This window comes from Schistocerca piceifrons, chromosome 2 (genome assembly GCF_021461385.2).
Source record: "Schistocerca piceifrons isolate TAMUIC-IGC-003096 chromosome 2, iqSchPice1.1, whole genome shotgun sequence".
Lineage (NCBI taxonomy): Eukaryota > Metazoa > Arthropoda > Insecta > Orthoptera > Acrididae > Schistocerca > Schistocerca piceifrons.
The window spans coordinates 537383444-537403072 of record NC_060139.1 but is presented as its reverse complement, the minus strand read 5'-3'; positions in this window follow the sequence as shown (position 1 = coordinate 537403072).

The following is a 19629-nucleotide window of genomic DNA, read 5'->3' as shown; positions in this document are numbered from 1 at the left end:
TCTTCTGGCAGAAGGGCTGAAGGGGAAGGAAGAGGGGTGAAAGAAAAGGATTGGTGAGGTTTAGGAAAAGGGGTAGAGTTCAGAAAAGTCACACAGTACCCCAGGTCAGGGAAGACTTACTGGACAGGATGAGAAGGAAAGACTGATTTTTGGGGGCTTCACCAGACAAGATTTGAAAACCTGGGGGCTTAATAGTGGCAGGTACGGTAATATGCAAGACAGAGATTACTGCTAAAACATCATGCATGAGTTAAAAACTAAAATGGAGTGAGGAAAGGTGTAGTTACTGTGGAGAAAGGCTGAGATTGAACAAATTAAGGTAAATTAATGCCGGGTGGGTGGTGAGAACCAAGGACATGTTGTAGGACCAGTTCCCACCCATGGATTTCTGAGGAACTGGGTCTGGGGGAAGAATGCAGATGGCACGTGTGGTGAAACAGGCACCAAGGTCAAGACAGTCATGTTGAAGTGCAGGTTCTGCAACAGTATACTGTGTGCTGCCAGTATACGCCCTGACAGTATACGCCCTCTCCCTATGCCCATTCATCCTAACTGATAACTTGACAGTAGTCAAGCAGGTGTAAAAGGCCAAACAGTGTTTACGTATGGCATATGGCATATGGCACATGACATGTCATTTCACAGGTTTCTCTACCTTTGATAGTATATTTTGCAAGTTACCTGGTATAGGTGGTGATAGGAGGATGCATAGGGCAAGTCTTGCAGTGGGGACAGTCACAGGGGCAGGAGCCACAGCATAGGGAGATGAGCGCATTAGGAACATACTGTCCGACAAGGATATTGCAGAGAATGCGAGGGTTATGAAAGGCTACTCCAGGTGTGGTGGGCAAAATCTCAGACAGAAAAGACCTCATTTCAAGGCATGATTTTAGGAAGTCAAAGCCTTGTCAAAGTAGCTGATTAAGACATTCAAGTTCAGGATAATACTGAGCAACAAGTGGTGTACTACTAGGTTGTTTTTAGGAGGGATCAGCCATACCAGGATTGGATGTGATGGCATGGGAAATCTGCGTTTGAACTAGGCTGGAGGGGTAATTACGTCCAATGAAGGCTGAGGTTAGAATGATGATGTATTGCTGTAAAGAGTCTGTGTCTGAACAAATACATTTGCTTGAATGCCAAGGCTGTATGTGAGGGAATGTTTGGCATGGAAAGGATGGCAACTGTCAAAATGTAAGTACCATTGTTTGTTAGTAAGCTTAGTGTGAAGAAAACTGAGTAGCTGGCCTTCAGTGAGAATGAGATCAACATCACGGAAAGTAGCGAGGGATTCAGAATAGTACAATGTGCAATTTAATTGGGGGAATGTATTTAGAAATTCCAGTAATTTTAACAGGTCATCTTCATCATGAGTCCATATGGCAAAGATGTCATCAATGTATCTAAACCAAACCAGTGGATCCCAGAAAAGCCCCTTCCAAGTGACCCATAAAAAGATTGGCATAGGAAAAGTCATCCTGGTTCCCATGGCTGTACCCCTGCTCTGTTTGTATGTCTGCACCTCAAAGACAAATTAGTTGTTGGAATGTATAAAGTTGACTAATGTGAGCAGGATGGATGTCATAGGTTTGGAGTCAAGTGGGCACTGACTGTGGAAATGTTCAGCAGCAGACAGACCATGTACGTGGGGGATGTTGGTATAGAGGGAGGTGGCATCAATGATGACAAGCAAGGTGTGTGGTGGTAGTGGGATGGGCATGGGTTTCAGACAAATTAAGAAATGGTTGGTGTCTTTAATACAGGAGTGGGGTTGCAGGTGTTGAACAACGAAGGCAGATATGCATTTTGTGGGTGATTTGAAGCCAGTAAGTAAGAGACAGACAGGGTGATTGGGTTTTTGAATCTCAGGAAGAAGGTACAAGATGGGGGTCAGTGGTTTTGGTGCGGTAAGAAGTTCCATGGATTGAGGTGTTAGTCCTTGTGAGGCAACTGAGGTTTTAAGAAGGGACACACATGCTGTATATAGAGGTGTCAGACACCTGGTGTAGACCTCCTCTTATATAATCCTGTCAATCAAGTACTGCAGTGGTAGATCCCTTGGCTGCTGGGAGGATAACCATGGGGTCATCAGCTTTTGGGGAATGAAGAGCCTGGATTTGTGCAGAGGACAGGTTAACATCTTGTTGTAGGGACCTGAGGATGGTTGTGAAAGCAATGCTGAATGTGAGGAATTCTTGGAAGGCTTGTAAGGAACAATTTTGAGGTAGTGATAGTGGATCAAGTTGGGATTGTGGTCGGAACTGGTTAAGGCAGGGTTCAATGTCAGGTTTGCTGTTGGAAAGGTTTTGGGATTTGGCTGCAAAGTGATATTTCCAGTTGACATTACATGTGAAGTAAAGTAGATCCCTCACCAAAGCAACATGATTAAATGCAGGTTTAGCGTAGGAAGTGGGGCCCTTGGATAATAAAGATAATTCAGGAGGGGAGAGTGCTTTAGACGAGAGGCTGAGAACATTGTGGGATGTAAGTTGTTACTTAGATGATTATCTCATTGGTGGTCTCATTGCCTTCTGTAACAATGTGATAATGGTCACAGATCATGTTTTAGAATGAAGAAAATTAACCAATGAAAATATTGTGATATTCAGGTGGGTTCCAAAAACTATTGAATGAAATAAAGTTCTGTACCTTGAAACATTTATATTCAGCAATATTTCACACTCTGAACTAGTAACACAAAATACATCTGCCTTCAGCATTTCTATAAAGGCACACCAGCTCCACTTGTAACAACTTTCCATCAAGACTGACCATTTACAACTACTCTCCCACAAAGTCTGTGTTCAATGAAGAACAGAGATATAACATATGAACCAAAAAGTTTAAAAGTATTAAATAACTGGTTTTTAGGAATATGTGTTTAAACAAAGTCATTTATAGGTTAACAAAGATACTGATACTAGTATCTCAGGATTCTTCTTGTATCATTGGATTGACTGCATTACAATGTGTAATGACTAAGAGCTGTATTTTTGTGCATACAAAATGAAAATCTCAGCCTGATATTGTGGAAATGCCAATTTGCAGAACTGCAAGATAATTATTTGGGCCACATAACTTCAGCCAATAGGTGCAGCCCAATCCACAGTTATCTAAGGCATAAAAGACTTTTTTCCCCTTGTAATGCTAAAGAATTTCAGTCCTTTCTCGGTTTGGTGAATTATTCTCATTGTTTGGTGCTGGAATATGTCACTATCGCTAAACCTCTTACCAAATTGCTAAAGAAGGGAGTAATGTTTACATGGATTGCTGAGTAAGGAACAGTAATTCTCACATTAAAAGAAATTCTACAACAGTCACCTCTTTTGGCAAACTATGATTTTGAGAAATCATTTATACTATCCTGTGAAACAAGTGATTTTGCAATTGGGTGTGTTCTTCGTCAAGTGCTTGGGGAATCTGAACGCTGTATTGGGTACACATCTAGGTAATTAAATCAAGCTGAACTCAACTATAGCATGACAGAAAAGGCACTATTAGTTCTACTGTAGAGAGTGAACTATTTAAATGTTACTTATATGGGGGAAAATTTACTGTTGTGACTTCCTTACTGTGGTTGGTGAGCCTCAAGGATCCTGCGAAGATCCTTCAGTTGAGCACATATGATTACTTATTAAGGCACAAGCCAGGACAGATTCATCAAAATGCTGACACCTTGAGTCAAAAAGTTCGGTATATACTGGCTGACCAAGTCCTGCTTGTTGAACTACAGAAAGAACCAAAGGAAGCAAGCAATCTGCAGCATCCCCAGAATTCATGGGCACTGATGAAATCCTTTATCATAAAAAGCCACAGAACAATCGGATGGTAGTTCCGAAATTCCTTAAATAAGAATTTTGCTGCAGTCACTTGATAGTACACAGGCATGTCTTTGTGATAACAAGGCAACTAATGCAAGAATACCCTTGCATTTCCGGTGACCTACTCAGAAGAAGGATGTCAAATGTTATTCATGGTCTTGCATATCAACTGCATGAAGGGCAGAATAAAGTCCCCCTTCAGATTCTTAAGTCATTAAACTGTGTGAACTAGTTACCTTAAACATTTTGGGACCATTCCTCATTTCAGCTCAACATATTTTTTCCCCATTTTATTTATTTATTTGTTTATGATGCCTCTAGCAAATATGACTGCAGAAACAGTTGTTAAAACTTTCAAGACACATCTTATTTTGCTACATGGAAGGCCTGAGCCATCATAACAGACCAATGAAGTAACTTCTTATTACCTCTTTTCATGCACGTTTGCAAGTAATTAAATATCAAGAAGTGGTGAACTATCCTCTTGCATCCTAAAAGTAAATAAAGGCTGTGTAGAGCATGTACATAAGCCTATACTTAAAATACTATTGTATTATGTGAATCAAAGCCATACAGACTGGGACAGACTGCTTCCTTTCACTGTGCACTTACACAATGTGTGAGAGCATTAATCTATCGACTGCAGTCTATTTTACGTTGAACACAGATGCAAAATGTGTCGTCATTCAAATTAGATAAGTTTCCCCCTAGATGTTGATGCAACAACAGTAAAACAGCTGTCCAGACACTTGAGAGCTGTCTAGCAACAGTTACAGAAAAGCGATGCTGCTGCTGTCACTAGGCAAGTTAAATAAATTCAAACAAATGCAAGACTTCCTGATTATCAGCCTGGGGAGTAGGTGCTGCTCACAAATCCAGCTGTAAAAAGAGGCTAGGAATGTTCACATCTCTCTGGTAAACTCACTTAACCCCACCAGTAAACGCAGAATTACAGCTGCTAGGTTGAGTAGTAGTGGTGCACTTTGACTGGCTGCAACTTTACCAGGAACAACATGACAGTTATCAACAGAAGTCAGCCAACACAGCACTCCAGACCTGTAAAGGCCAACCACAAATTCAGAAACAGCACCCTAGTCGGCAACATAATGTTATATACTGGTATAATCCACAACTGGCACCTACATATCAGTTTTATTCTAATTACTGAACACCTACCAGGCATGACAGTAAAAAGATGCTCACTTGCAGTGTGATCTCGTGTCCTCAATGAAAGGAAAAACAGCACAATTGGCCAACGACACTATCTTAATAGCCCATTAAAATTCTACATACGCATTGGATACCTTCCATATCTTAATAGCATTCCTAGTACAATGTATCTATTCTCATTTCCAAAATATGTTAATCTTTAAACCAAAACCCATGTTTCTATATTTATATTCTGTTGATCACATCTGCTACAGTTGGGCTAATCAAACCATTATCATGTAGAACAGAGGTAATCAAGCTTCTTTACCCCAACTCCCACTTTTGTACCTCTGTTAGTAGTAAAATTCTCTAATAGCCCAGCAGTTCCACACTAAAGGTAAGCTATAAAGTAGGGATGCAGCATTACTTTTACAAAATATATAAAGCAGAGTTACAGCACGCTAACCCATTTAATAATAATTATTTAGCAAGTACTTTATGTCACAATTTTACAAAAACCTTATGAAAATGTTTATAAAACCACTACCAACCACCATGAATACTGGAATGCCGACTACTGGGTGGTAGTAACCAGATTGACTACCACTGATATAGAACCTTCTGGCCATACAATAACGTCACTAAGGTTCCCCTACTACTGATATTTGTTCTACAGCATATTCCCGCATTTCCAATTGAAGACCGCAAAACCAGTGCATCAAATAGCAGAAATTACTGATAATATAGCACTGAAATACCTGAGTCGAAACAAGGCCCCGGGAGTAGACAACATTTCATTAGAACTACTGACGGCCTAGGGCGAGCCAGTCCTGACAAAACTTTACCATCTGGTGAGCAAGATGTACGAGACAGCCAAAATACCCTCAGACTTCAAGAAGAATATAATAATTCCAATCCCAAAGAAAGCAGGTGTTGACAGATGTGAAAATTACCGAACTATCAGTTTAATAAGTCACAGCTGCAAAATACTAACACAAATTCTTTACAGACGAATGGAAAAACTGGTAGAAGTCGACCTCGGGGAAGATCAGTTTGGATTCCGTAGAAATGTTGGAACACGTGAGGCAATACTGACCCTACGACTTATCTTAGGAGAAAGATTAAGGAAAGGCAAACCTATGTTTCTAGCATTTGTAGACTTAGAGAAAGCTTTTGACAATGTTGACGGGAATACTCTCTTTCAAATTCTGAAGGTGGCAGGGGTAAAATACAGGGAGCGAGTAAGCTATTTACAATTTGTACAGAAACCAGATGGCAGTTATAAGAGTCGAGGGGCATGAAAGGGAAGCAGTGGTTGGGAAGGGAGTGAGACAGGGTTGTAGCCTCTCTCCAATGTTATTCAATCTGTATATTGAGCAAGCAGTAAAGGAAACAAAAGAAAAGTTCGGAGTAGGCATTAAAATCCATGGAGAAGAAATAAAAACTTTGAGGTTCACCGATGACATTGTAATTCTGTCAGAGACAGCAAAGGACATGGAAGAGCAGTTGAACAGAATGGATAGTGTCTTGAAAGGAGAATATAAGATGAACATCAACAAAAGCAAAACGAGGATAATGGAATGCAGTCGAATTAAGTCGAGTGATGCTGAGGGAATTAGATTAGGAAATGAGACACTTAAAGTAGTAAAGGAGTTTTGCTATTTGGGGGGCAAAATAACTGATGAGGATATAAAATGTAGACTGGCAATGGCAAGGAAAGCGTTTCTGAAGAAGAGAAATTTGTTAACATCGAGTATAGAGTTAAGTGTCAGGAAGTCGTTTCTGAAAGTATTTGTATGGAGTGTAGCCATGTATGGAAGTGAAACATGGACAATAAATAGTTTACACAAGAAGAAAATAGAAGTTTTCGAAATGTGGTGCTACAGAAGAATGTTGAAGATTAGGTGGGTAGATCACGTAAGTAATGAGGAGGTATTGAATAGGATTGGGGAGAAGAGAAGTTTGTGGCACAACTTGACTAGAAGAAGGGATCAGTTGGTAGGACATGTCCTGAGGCATCAAGGGATCACAAATTTAGCATTGGAGGGCAGCGTGGAGGGTAAAAATCGTAGAGGGAGACCAAGAGATGAATACACTAAGCAGATTCAGAAGGATGTAGGTTGCAGTAGGTACTGGGAGATGAAGGAGCTTGCACAGGATAGATTAGCATGGAGAGCTGCATCAAACCAGTCTCAGGACTGAAGACCACAACAACAACAACTGATAATATTTGAAGCTTTTTCCCATTGGAATACTCAACGCTGAATTCAACTGATGTCCTCATGCCAATCCTACAAGTGAGCTTTGCAACACCATCCACTCAGTGCTGCCGTGTGAACCAGCTAACTGTGAATGGCTGCACCCACACATGCAAGTGTTGGGTGCCACTCTCGCATTAGTGCACCTCATTTCAGCTCAGCTCTTCTGTCTTTCTTATGCACTCTTCTGCTATCACTATAGTCAGCATCATATAGGAAGGCACATCCATGCATAGAGACTGAGCAACAGGGAATTGTGGAGCAGATGAGGTTTGCATAAGTGTGATGGCAGAAAGTGGACAAACAAATTCCACATTGTCAAATCCTGTTGTTACGGACAACAATGAGGTTCGTTTGCCGACAGTACATCGTATTATACATTCAGATCAATGAGGAAAACAATAAATTTTAAAACCAATTTCGATCAGTTGCCTGCACGGGGAAAATCTTACTACGTTTGTTGATGATTCTTGCTTCAGTTGCTTCATAGTCTTAGAATGTATCATATCAGATGCAGATTTTTTAATGCGTCAAGTACAATTGTGGAGTGTAGGCTTTCATCACCCTTGCAATCTCTGCATCAAGTACAATTGTCCAATGACAATGCCATAAAACCTGTTACAATATTTGTCACTCTGATTCGATTTGGACTGTATTATTAGTAAAAATGTAATACACAGTCACCTGTCGATAAGAATCTGATATGGAATTCACATTTTACAGATCTTAACCATTCACGCCCTGCAATGTTTCTGTTACTCTTAATAGCAGACTTTACAGGTGAAACTGTCAAAAAGCTGGCAAACATTTTCTATTTTCGTTCACTAATTTGTTATGTCAACATATTCTTTGATAAGTCTTCATAGGGGGAGAAAGAGTTCATTGAATACAAATGTATAATAAGGATAATAGGTGATGTGCACACTAGAACCTATTGAAGACAGTTCATTAAACAGTTAGGCATAATGAGAACCACCTCACAGTACATTTACTACCATACGATGTCCGTTTTCATCAGTCAATTTCAACTTGAAAAGAACAGTATAAACATGCGTCATTACAATAGTAGGAAGAGAGATTCTTTACACTAATCATGAATCATGCATAATTGGACACAAAAATGAATCTACAGCTACATCAACATCTGCATCAATACTCTGCAATCCACCTTACAGCGCATTTTGGGTGGTACCCTGTACCATTACTAGTCATTTGCACCTGCAAATAGTATGAGGAGAAAATGACTGGCTCTATCCCTCCACATGAGCCTCAATTTCTCATATCTTGCCTTCCTGGTCCTTATGCATAATGTATGTTGCAGTCAACTTCAAATGCTGGTTCTCTAAATTTTCTCAGTAGCACTCCTCAAAAATAGTGTCGCCTTCCCTCCCATTTGAGTTCCCAAAGCATCTCCGTAACACTTGTGTGATGTTCGTACCTACCAGCAACAAATCTAGCAGCTCGCCTCTGAATTGCTTCTATGTCTTCCTTTAATCCAGTGTAGTATGGAACCAAACATTTAAGCAGTACTCAAGACTATGTTGCACTAGCATCCTATATGTGGTCTCTTTTACATGTGAACCAAACTTTCCTAGACTTCTAATAATAAACCAAAGACGACCATTCGCCTTTCCTACCACACTCCTCATATGCTCCTTCCATTTCATATCGCTCTGCAACATTACGCCCAGATATTTAAACGATGTGATTTTGTCAAGTAGGACACTACTAATGCTGTATCTGAACACTACAGGTTTGCTTTTCCTGCTCATCTGCATTAACTTACATTTTTCGACAAATCTGTCGAATTCATCTTGTATTCTCCTACAGTCACTCAATTTCAACAACTTACTGTACACCACAGAATCATAAGCAACAAACAACTGCAGATTGCTGCCCACCACATTTGCCAAATCATTTATGTATATAGAGAACAACACCAGTCTTATCACACTTCCCTGGGGCACTGCTTACGATGCCTTGTCTCTGATGAATACGCACTATTGAGGACAACATACTGGGTTCTATTACTTTCTTAAGTCTTCAAGCTACTCACATATCTGTGAGCTTATTCCATATGCTTGTTTCTTCTCTGACAGCCTGCGGTGGGGTGCCATGTCCTTCTGGAAATCTAGGAATACGGTATCTGCCTGTTGCCTTTCATCCATAGTTCGCAGTATATGAAATGGACATCTGGAATCTGGCACCTTGCAAATGGTCACAGCTTACAGTTGCAGAAAAAGCTATACATTTTAAGTGGGCCAAACAAAACAGACACTGGACAGTAGCTGACTGGAGATGTGCAGCGTGGTCCAAGGAGTCACGATTTTACGTCTTTTTAAATAATGCATGACTGTGAATGCACTGATTAACCTTCTGTGTGTGTGTGAAGAGAGTATAGTTCAAGCTGGAGGTGGTTCTATGAGGTTGTGGGGGAGTTTTTCATAACACAATTTGGGTCCACTTATTCAGGTAACCATGAAAATGAACTGGGATATTTATTTCAACTTCTTGGTGGCAGATTGTTTCTCTTTCTTCTAAATCTTCAGGATGAGTATGATGTAAATACTCATATCTTCCAAAATGACAAGTCATGTTCTCAGCACTGCATACATAATCTCTGGTTTGATGTATACTCATGTATCCTACCGCACCTCAGATGGCCCACCAAATCACTCAGTTTCAGTCCTGTAAAAAAAGTCTGAGACTATTTGGAACAGAAGGTGAAATGTAGCAATCAAAGTCCCAGCAATTTGGAAGTTCCATACAATTTATCATCAATGATGAGCTACAGCTGGATATTGCACACCTGCAGGACTTGTGGACACTCTTCCTCACCAAACTGAAGTCATTATCAAGGCTAGAGACAGTGTTGTAAGCCATTAATGTCAAGACCCCTGGCTGTGAGTGATTTTTTGTCCATTGTGCTTGCCAAAAACCATCACAGAAACTATGTACAGTATATGTGGTTTTATTAAATGATATTGATAGTGACTGGATATCTGCCTGTGTTTCTTGTAAATAAGAAATGCTCAATTATCTGTCTGCTCAGGAGCAGTAAATGCACACTTACTTTACAGGGTGTACCATAATAGTAGTGATAGATGATGTGGTTGAAAGCCTACATTAATAGAAGACCGAAGTTCCAGTAAAAATGGGTCTCGAAACAAGCTGTTTGCAAGAGCACTGGAGATGTGTGATTAAAACTCACCATTGTCTTCAGTATAAAACACTGTTTGTGTTATTGTGGTCTTCAGTCCGAAGACTGGTTTGATGCCGCTCTCCATGCTGCTTTATCCTGTGCAAGCCTCTTCATCTCCGAGTAACTACTTCAACCTACATCCTTCTGAATCTTCTTACTGTAGTCACCTCAAGGACTCCCTCTATGATTTTTATCACACTTCCTTCCCTCCAATACTAAACCGGTGATCCCTTGGTGTCTCAGGATATGTCATATCAACTGATCCCTTCTTCTAGTCAGGTTGTGCCACAAATTTCTTTGCTCCCCAGTTCTATTCAGTACCTCCTCATTAGTTACGTGACCTATGTATCTGATCTTCAACATTCTTCTATAGCACTACAATTCAAAAGCTTCTATTCTCTTCTTGTCTAAACTGTTTGTCGACCATGTTTCACGTCCATACATTATTACACTCCATACAAATACTTTCAGATAAGACTTCCTGACACATAAATCTATATTTGATATTAAATTTCTCTTCAGTAGAAATACTTTTCTTGTCATTGCTAGTCTACATTTTATATCCTCTCTACTTAGGTCATTATCAGTTATTTTGCTGCCCAAATAGCAAAACTCATCTACTACTTTAAGTGTCTTGCTCCCTAATCTAATTCTCTCAGTATCACCTGTTTTAATTCGACTACATTCCATTATCCTTGTTATGCTTTTATTAATGTTCATCTAATGTACTCCTTTGGAGACGCAGTGTAATCAGCAAACCTCAAAGTTTTTATTTCTTCCCCTTGAACTTTAATTCCTACTTCAAATTTTTCTTTAGTTTCCATTAATGCTTGCTCAGTGTAGAGATCGAATAAAATCAGGAATAGGCTACAACCCTGTCTCACTCCCTTTTCAACCACTTCTTCCCTTTCATATCCATCAACTGTTGCAACTGCTGTCTGATTTCTGTACAAGTTGTAAATAGCCTTTCACTCCCTGTATTTTACCTCTGCTGCCTTCAGAATTCCAAAGAGTGCGCTGCAGTCAACACTGTCAACAGCTTTTTCTATGTCTACAAATGCCATAAACGTAGGTTTGCCTTTCCTTAACCTACCTTCTAAGATAAGTCATTGGGTCAGTATTACTTTGCGTGTTTCTATATTTCTCCAGAATCCAAACTGATCTTCCCTGAGGTTGGCTTCTATCAGTTATTCCATTCTTCTGTGAAGAATTCGTTTTAGTATTTTGCAACCATTACTCATTAAACTGGTAGTTTGGTAATATTCACTCCTGTCAGCAATAGCTTTCTTTGGAATTGGAATTACTACATTCTTCTGAAACTCTGAGGATATTTCACCTGTCTCATACATCTTGCACACTGGATGGAACAGTTTTGTCATGGCTGGCTCTCCCAAGGCTACAAGTAGTTCTGACAAAATATTGTCTATCCCAGGGCCTTGTTTCGACTTAGATCTTTCAGAGCTCTGTCAAATTCTTCTTGCAGTTTCGTATCTCCCCTCTCATCTTCATCTATGTCCTCTTCTATTTCTATAATATTGCCCTAAAATACATCTCCCTTGTACAGACCATCTATATACACCTTCCACCTTCAAAGTTTCCCTTCATTGCTTAGGAACAGTTTTCCATCTGAGCTCTTGATATTCATGCATTTGCTTCTCTTTTCTCCAAAGTCCTCTCTAATTTTCCTGTATACAATATCTACCTTTCCCATAGTAAAATATGCTTCTAAATCCTTACATTTGTCCTCCAACCATCCTTGCTCAGCCATTTTGCACTTCCTATCAAACTTACTTTTTAGACATATGTGTTCCCTTTCATCCACTTTGCATTTTTATATTTTCTCCTTTCATCAGTTAAGTTCAACATCTCTGGTGTTACCCAAGTATTTCTGTTAGCCCTCGTCTTTTTACCCACTTGGTCCTCTGCTGCCTTCACTACTTCACCTCTCAGAGCTACCCATTCTTCTAATGTATTCCTTTCCCTTGTTCTTGTCAACTGTTTCCTAATGCTCCCCCTGAAACTCTCAACAACCTCTGGTTATTTCAGTTTATCCAGGTCCTATCTCCTTAATTTCCTACCTTCTTGCAAGTTCTCCAGTTTTAAACTACAGTTCACAACCAATAAATTGTCTTACAATTTATAACTTGGTTCTGACATCTCTGTCTTACCTTTATAAACAGTCTGTGTCTTCATGTCTCTTCCATGTATACAGCCTTCTTTCATTATTCTTAAACCAAGTGTTAGCTATGATTAAATTATGCTCTGTGCAGAATTCTACCAGTCAGCTTCCTCTTTCATTTCTTTCCCCCAGTCTATATTCACCCACTACTTTTCCTTCACTTCCTTTTCCTACTATCGATTTCCAATCCTCCATGACTATTAAATTTTCATCTCCCTTAGCTATCTGATTAACTCCTTTTATCTCATCACACATTTCTTCAATCTCTTCACCGTCTCCTGAGCTAATTGGCATACAAATTTGTACTAAAGTGGTTGGTGTGGGCTTCATGTCTATCTTGGTTACAATAATGTGTTCAATATACTGCTCATAGTAGCTTATCCATATTCCTATTTTCTTACTCGTTATGAAACCCCCTCCTGCATTTGCCTTATTTGACTTTGTATTTATAACTCTCTATTCACCTCACCAGAAGTCCTGTTCCACCTGCCACCGAAATTTACTTACTCCCATCATATCTAACATCAACATATTCATTTCCCTTTATAAATTTTCTAATCTACCTGCCCAACTGAGGGATCTGACATTCCATGCTCCGATCCGTAGAATGCCTTTTGTTTCTCCTGATAACAACGTCCTCCTGAGTAGTCCCTGCCCGAAAATCAGAATGGGGGACTATTTTACCTCCGGAATGTTTTACCCAAGAGAATTCCATCTTCATTTAACCACTGTAGAGATGTATGCCCTCGAGAAAAATTACAGCTGTATCTTCCCCTCAATTTCAGCCATTTGCGGTACCAGCACAACAAGGCCATTTTGATTGATGTTACAAGGCCAGATCAATCAATCATCCAGGCTATTGCCCCTACAGCTACTGACAAGACTGCTGCCCATCTTCAGCAACCACACATTTGTCTGGCCTCTCAACAGATACTCCTCCGTTGTGGTTGCACATACGTTATGGCTTTCTGTATCATTGAGGCTCTAAGCTTCCCCACCTACAGCAAGGTCCAGGGTTCATGTGGGGGGGGGGGGCACTATAAAATATTGTTCTAGAAAGAACAAATGCACTTGAAACATACGGATTTTGATTAAGACTTCAGAAGAAAAATATTGTCCTTGAAATAACACATTCATTTGAAATGTAAGATTTTTCATTAATTCATCACCTAATTGGGCTTAAACTTCGTCCTTGGCCGTCATTTGGAGAATGTGGTAGGTACATGATGGAGCACCAGCAAATTTTGCTGCAGATATAAGGCAACATCTAACTTGCCAATATGGTCCAAAACGGTTAGGTAGGGCAGGATGTGTACATCGGCCACCACAATCCCTTGACCTCAAATTTCTGAATTTTTCTGTTTTGGGTCATTGCAAAAGTGAAGAGCACAGCACTCCCGGTGATATGGTTAAAGAACTGAAGCAGCAAATTGATAAGCAAATTTATAAGATGATTCACAGTTGTGTGGAACAATTTGTAACTCACAGCAAAGACAAGTGTACTGCTGCATCTAAATGAGAGCATGATATGTGAGATACCTCTTTAAGGCTACAGGGTATTTTTCTGGCTCAATATTATGTAAAAATCAACACCTATTTCTTTCAGGAACTTTTTATAATGTATATGTTTTACAGATTTTTTGCTGATATCAGGTAATGCAGCACACTTTCTAACCAAATTAGAAGTATTTTGAATATTTTTGAAACTGCTTAGGGTTATTAAAAAAATTACACAGAAATTGATACATTTTTTTTCCAAGTTCAGGTACCATTTAATCCAATGTTATAAATTTGAAGGAGACCAAATTTTTACCAGATATGCATGACATGATGGCTGAGGCACTAGACCTATTTAATTCCACCTATTATGTATATATGTGGTGCTACAGAAGAATGCTGAAGATTAGATGGGTAGATCATGTAACTAATGAGGACGTATTGAATAGGATTGGGGAGAAGAGGAGTTTGTGGCACAACTTGACAAGAAGAAGGGATCAGTTGGTAGGACATGTCCTGAGGCATCAAGGGATCACCAATTTAGTATTGGAGGGCAGCATGGAGGGTAAAAATCGTAGAGGGAGACCAGGAGATGAATACACTAAACAGATTCAGAAGGATGTAGGCTGCAGTACATATTGGGAGATGAAGAAGCTTGCACAGGATAGAGTAGCATGGAGAGCTGCATCAAACCAGTCTCAGGACTGAAGACCACAACAACAACAACATTATGTATATTACAAGGATAAAAAAACATCACATCTAACATTTTAATTTTTTCCTAATAAAAATGTTATCTTTTCTATAATATAGTCAAGTCTGCAATAAAGCTTAGGTCTACTACATAAGTATGGACTATTGCAAATTGCACAAAAAAATTACAGTAATGTTTTATAAACTTTAGGAAATATTTGTACCTGAATTCTGAAAAATGCAACATGCGGGAAATTGCGAATGAAGATATGAGTCAAATTAAACTGTGCCTCAGAACATTCCTGAAGCATAGTCTTCATCCTGCAGCATTTCTTCATCTTCAAGCTTCCTCTTGGCATTCCTTTTAGCACTTCTTGCTTCTTAGGTAACTTGAAGAGCGAATCTTTCAGCTTCATGCACCCGTTGTCTGTCACACGCAAGCAATTGATCTTCCATATTCGAGCCACATTTTATGCCTAAATTTCTCAGGACTTCCAACCTTCCTATCACTCCATCACTGAAACATATCACTGCATCTAGTACACCAAATTTTAATGTATTTAGTACTACAAAAACATTCCTGGGTAATGGTTGAAACTTTCATTTGTATTCTGAGTGCCCCCATGAAGACATTTACTAAGCAAAACAAGGTCACTCAGGTCTCTAAAAATTGGTTTTATTTCATTCATAACAAGCTCAGGAAGAGAGTACTTATGATGGCATATTTGACCACTTTCTTTTGCTTTTTGGCAACCACATCTAGAATCTGCTCCTTTAGGGCAAAGCCCATTAACAGGGTGGTCATCTGTGGACAACTTATGAAAGTAAGTGGCCCATACAGCTTTTCTCATTGCTGTAACATCATTCAGAGGTGCAGTTCATCTAACGGCCAGTCTTTAATAACTCTGAAGAAAGTCGATTTCAGTTTCTGTCAATCTGCCACGGCCAGACAGATATTTTCCATCAGACAGCAACTTTCCTTTCATTTCTCTTCGTAGCTTCCTCAGTGTAGCACCCATCCACTTCGCACATGTCCGCAACACTTCAATTTTGTTACCCAGGTATCACCATAAACATTGAACTCATTAATTTTATTGAAAGCTTTAGAGTCACCATCATCTAGGTACTTCTTATATCTAATGTTATAAACAAGCACCAACCTCTGAAATATTTTTAGAGCTCCATCACACTCCATACCTCCACTGAAACCATCATAATTCGTAGAACACTGATGTTCAATATCTCCTTCAGTGTTACCATGGCACATGTGGCAGCACTCAACATCAACAACTTTTCCATTCTCCAGAGAAGTAGCACTTACAACACCATTCAAGGAACAATGTCCTTGACGTTGCCATTGCCATGTCCTATCAAGTGCAACAGCAACGTCCCCAGTTCCACTAACATTTCCAGTTTCTTCTACTGCACGTTTCACAGATGCTTTAGACACAACCATCAAGGCACCTAAAAGTATTTTTGGAATATTTGCTGAACTTACTGGCAGGAGGAGGAAGGTCCATCAAATCACAAAACCATTTAACAGCCTTTTTTCCTTTTCCTATTGCACACATTGCATACACTAACTTCAAATTCATGTCATATGAATTATGCATAATGTTCAAAGTCATTTTTGAGGTAGATTTATTACAAGATCTACACAGAACAACTAATTTTGACGCTAAACCCTTTCTACTACTTTGTAGTTCAGTTATTTCCAGACAGCCTACACCATCACATTGCTTACATTTCGCCGCTTCCTTTATCAAAGAAGATAAGATGCCCACATCAACAACAATAAATCCACTACAAACAATGTCATTGTTAACACAAATTTGAATCACCAAGAGGGGTGCCATGTGGGAATTTCTTCCCTGAAGAACTGATACATAGGTTACTTTCAACAGTGTGGTTTGCTTTGTTTGTGAACTGGTTACCATGGAATTTCTTAATGTGTGGTATAGTTCGTATTTATTGCACACTAAAGGATATGTACTTCCATAAATATATATAGCACTTTGGTAATAAACATTCAGTAACATGTGAACAAACTGCTTCAGCGAAACAAAAGTAAATATTAGTGACGATAATCATTTACAGACACTAGACACCTGCATTGTTACCAACATATACAATGTATCATACGTATAATCACTGGAAACAGAAAGTTCAGAGTTCTTTTCAAAACAATACTGTAACAGAAATAAAGGGGGCATGGTGGCATACATGACCGTAACTTTAAAATTTGGTATATATAGGTCATTTTTCATCTGAAACCCTATAACATATACAGGGTGAAGCGGAATTCCCACACTCGGGCTTCACAGCACGACTCCTCACGTGCCATCGATAAAAAAAATGTCTATCACAAAATTTCATCCGGCAAGTACATCCAGCATAAAAAGGATGTTAAAGAGTAGCGATCTGGCAACACGGGAACTACATGTATGGTAACTACCTCTGTTAGCATATGCTAACTATGCTGTACAGTTGGTGCAAGGGACAGAGTTCTGGGTTAGCATGCAGGAGGTCGAGGGTTCGATGAGGGGTGGGGCACATTTTTTTTTTTTTTTTTTTTTTTTTTTAGTTATTTGCTTATTTCATTCTGACATTTCATACTGTAATATACAGTTTCTTAGGTCACCTGTATCCTAAATTTACAGCATTTTGTAACAATGAATACATGGATAGGCAAATGACTTGTCATAGGACAGTATAACTACAAAAACAATATCAATTAAAAAATGCTAAAGATGATAGCACAGTACAATAACACATCATCTACTAGTCATTTATACTACATGTAATGTGAGCACTCAGATGTTGCATGTTAGCAACCAGTGACAACATTAATGTCCATATTAATAACTGCATGACCTTCACAGCAGAATACGTTGTCCTCAGAACAACAAATGCTCAAAGCGACATTTCTGCTGGTCCAAACATTGCGCAACCCGTCAGATCATACAGCTCTGGACCCTTCACAGCAAAGCTATGTCCACAGTAACGGGAGCAGAATGCACATTTGCTACCAATTCTTCCACGTTCATCGGCAGAATAGAGTACACATGCTCCTTCAGGTGTCTCCACAGGAAAAAAATCCTAGGGATTTAGGTCATGTGAACAGGGTGGCCATACAACTGAACCCGCATGTCTAAGCCATTCCCCTGAAAATGTTCTGCCCAAATATTGTCGCACATTAATTCCAGAATATGGAGGTGCACCATCATGCTGGAACCATATCTTCTGCTGAACATGTAGTGGAACATGTTCCAGGGCATCAAGCAGATAGTTTGAGAAGAATGCATGATCCCTTCATGCAGTCAATCAGTCAGGCAACATGTAGGGGCGCAAACACCTGTCGCCCAATTTTCCCAGATATTGAAACCAAAGCAAACTTGATACCCACGGTCGTGGGTGACATGTGGGTTAACCTCACACCAATGGTGGGCATTGTGCATATTGAAGACACCCTTGCGAGAGAATGCTGCTTCATCTGACCATATTATGGTGTTCATGAAGTCATTGTTGGCTTCCTGTTGTTGTCGGATCCATTCACAGAATTGCATCCGCTGATGGTGATGGGCAGGAGACATGCAGTTGCCTTGCGTTGCCTTGCTACGCTACGTGAACTTTGCTGAGGTTCTTGGTGTATGACCTCAGAATACCTTACTCAGTAGCTGGAGTACGGCAAGTCCATGGACGACCTCTGTCAAGTGACTGTGGAAGAAGAAAACCTGACTCCCAAAGGTGCAGATCTAGACGACAAAACACATTTTTATCTGGATTGCGTTGACAAGGATATCTAGCAGCATATTCACGAGCGGCAACACCAGCCCGGTTATCAGACACACCAAGGACCAGAAGCATATCCACATATTCATCGTTTGTGTACACCATACGTCTGCCACACTGGTTTAGAGGTTTACGATGAGAAAATTCGATATGTGTATGCATGTACATTGGACTCTGTCACGAGCGCGTTATGTCGCTCGCTACTAGTTGCTGTCTGGTGGACAGTGCTTACAGCATAAACACGCCGTCAGTCCTGAGCGCTGTTCCACCTAACGCGCATTACCCCTCTGACAGATATTGTTCTGCATGATTCATCGCGACGCCGCTAATTGTCCTATGACAGTTCATTTGTTTCAACTGTCTATTTCTTATTTGTCTAACCAAGTATTTGTTATGGTAAGTGTTACAAAATGTTGTAAATTTAGGATACATGTGACCTAAGAAACGGTGTGTATTACAGTATGAAATCTCAGAATGAAACTAGAAAAAAAAAAAAAGTGCACCCCAACCCCGGATCGAACCCTTGACCTCCTGCATGCTAACTCAAAACACTATCCACTGCCCCAACTGTACAGCAGAGCTAGTACGTTCTGACACAGGTAGTTACCATACATGTGGTTACAGTGTTGCTAGATTGCTACTCTTTTTAACGTCCTTTTTCTGCCGGATGAAATTTTGTGACAGACATTCTTTTATCGCTGTGAAGCCCGAGTACACGAATTTCGCTTCACCCTGTATATCAATGTAATTTGGAAAGACTATAGAATTTAATGAAGTCATAAAAAAATTTCGATTTTTCCACCATTTATGAGTACCTTGTATCCTTAACATGTTGACTGCCACAAGCTTAACGGTAGTCATTTCAGCAACAGGCCATGCCAGTCACATGGTGTTAGGCATGATGTTCTCCTGTGGCTGCCAGCACCCACATGGTAGTCAATTTGTTAAACAGATACAGGTGTACAGTAAACTTTAACACGTAATATGCTGGAATGACATTATATTTCATGTTAAGGCAGGTCACTGATGAAATGTGAG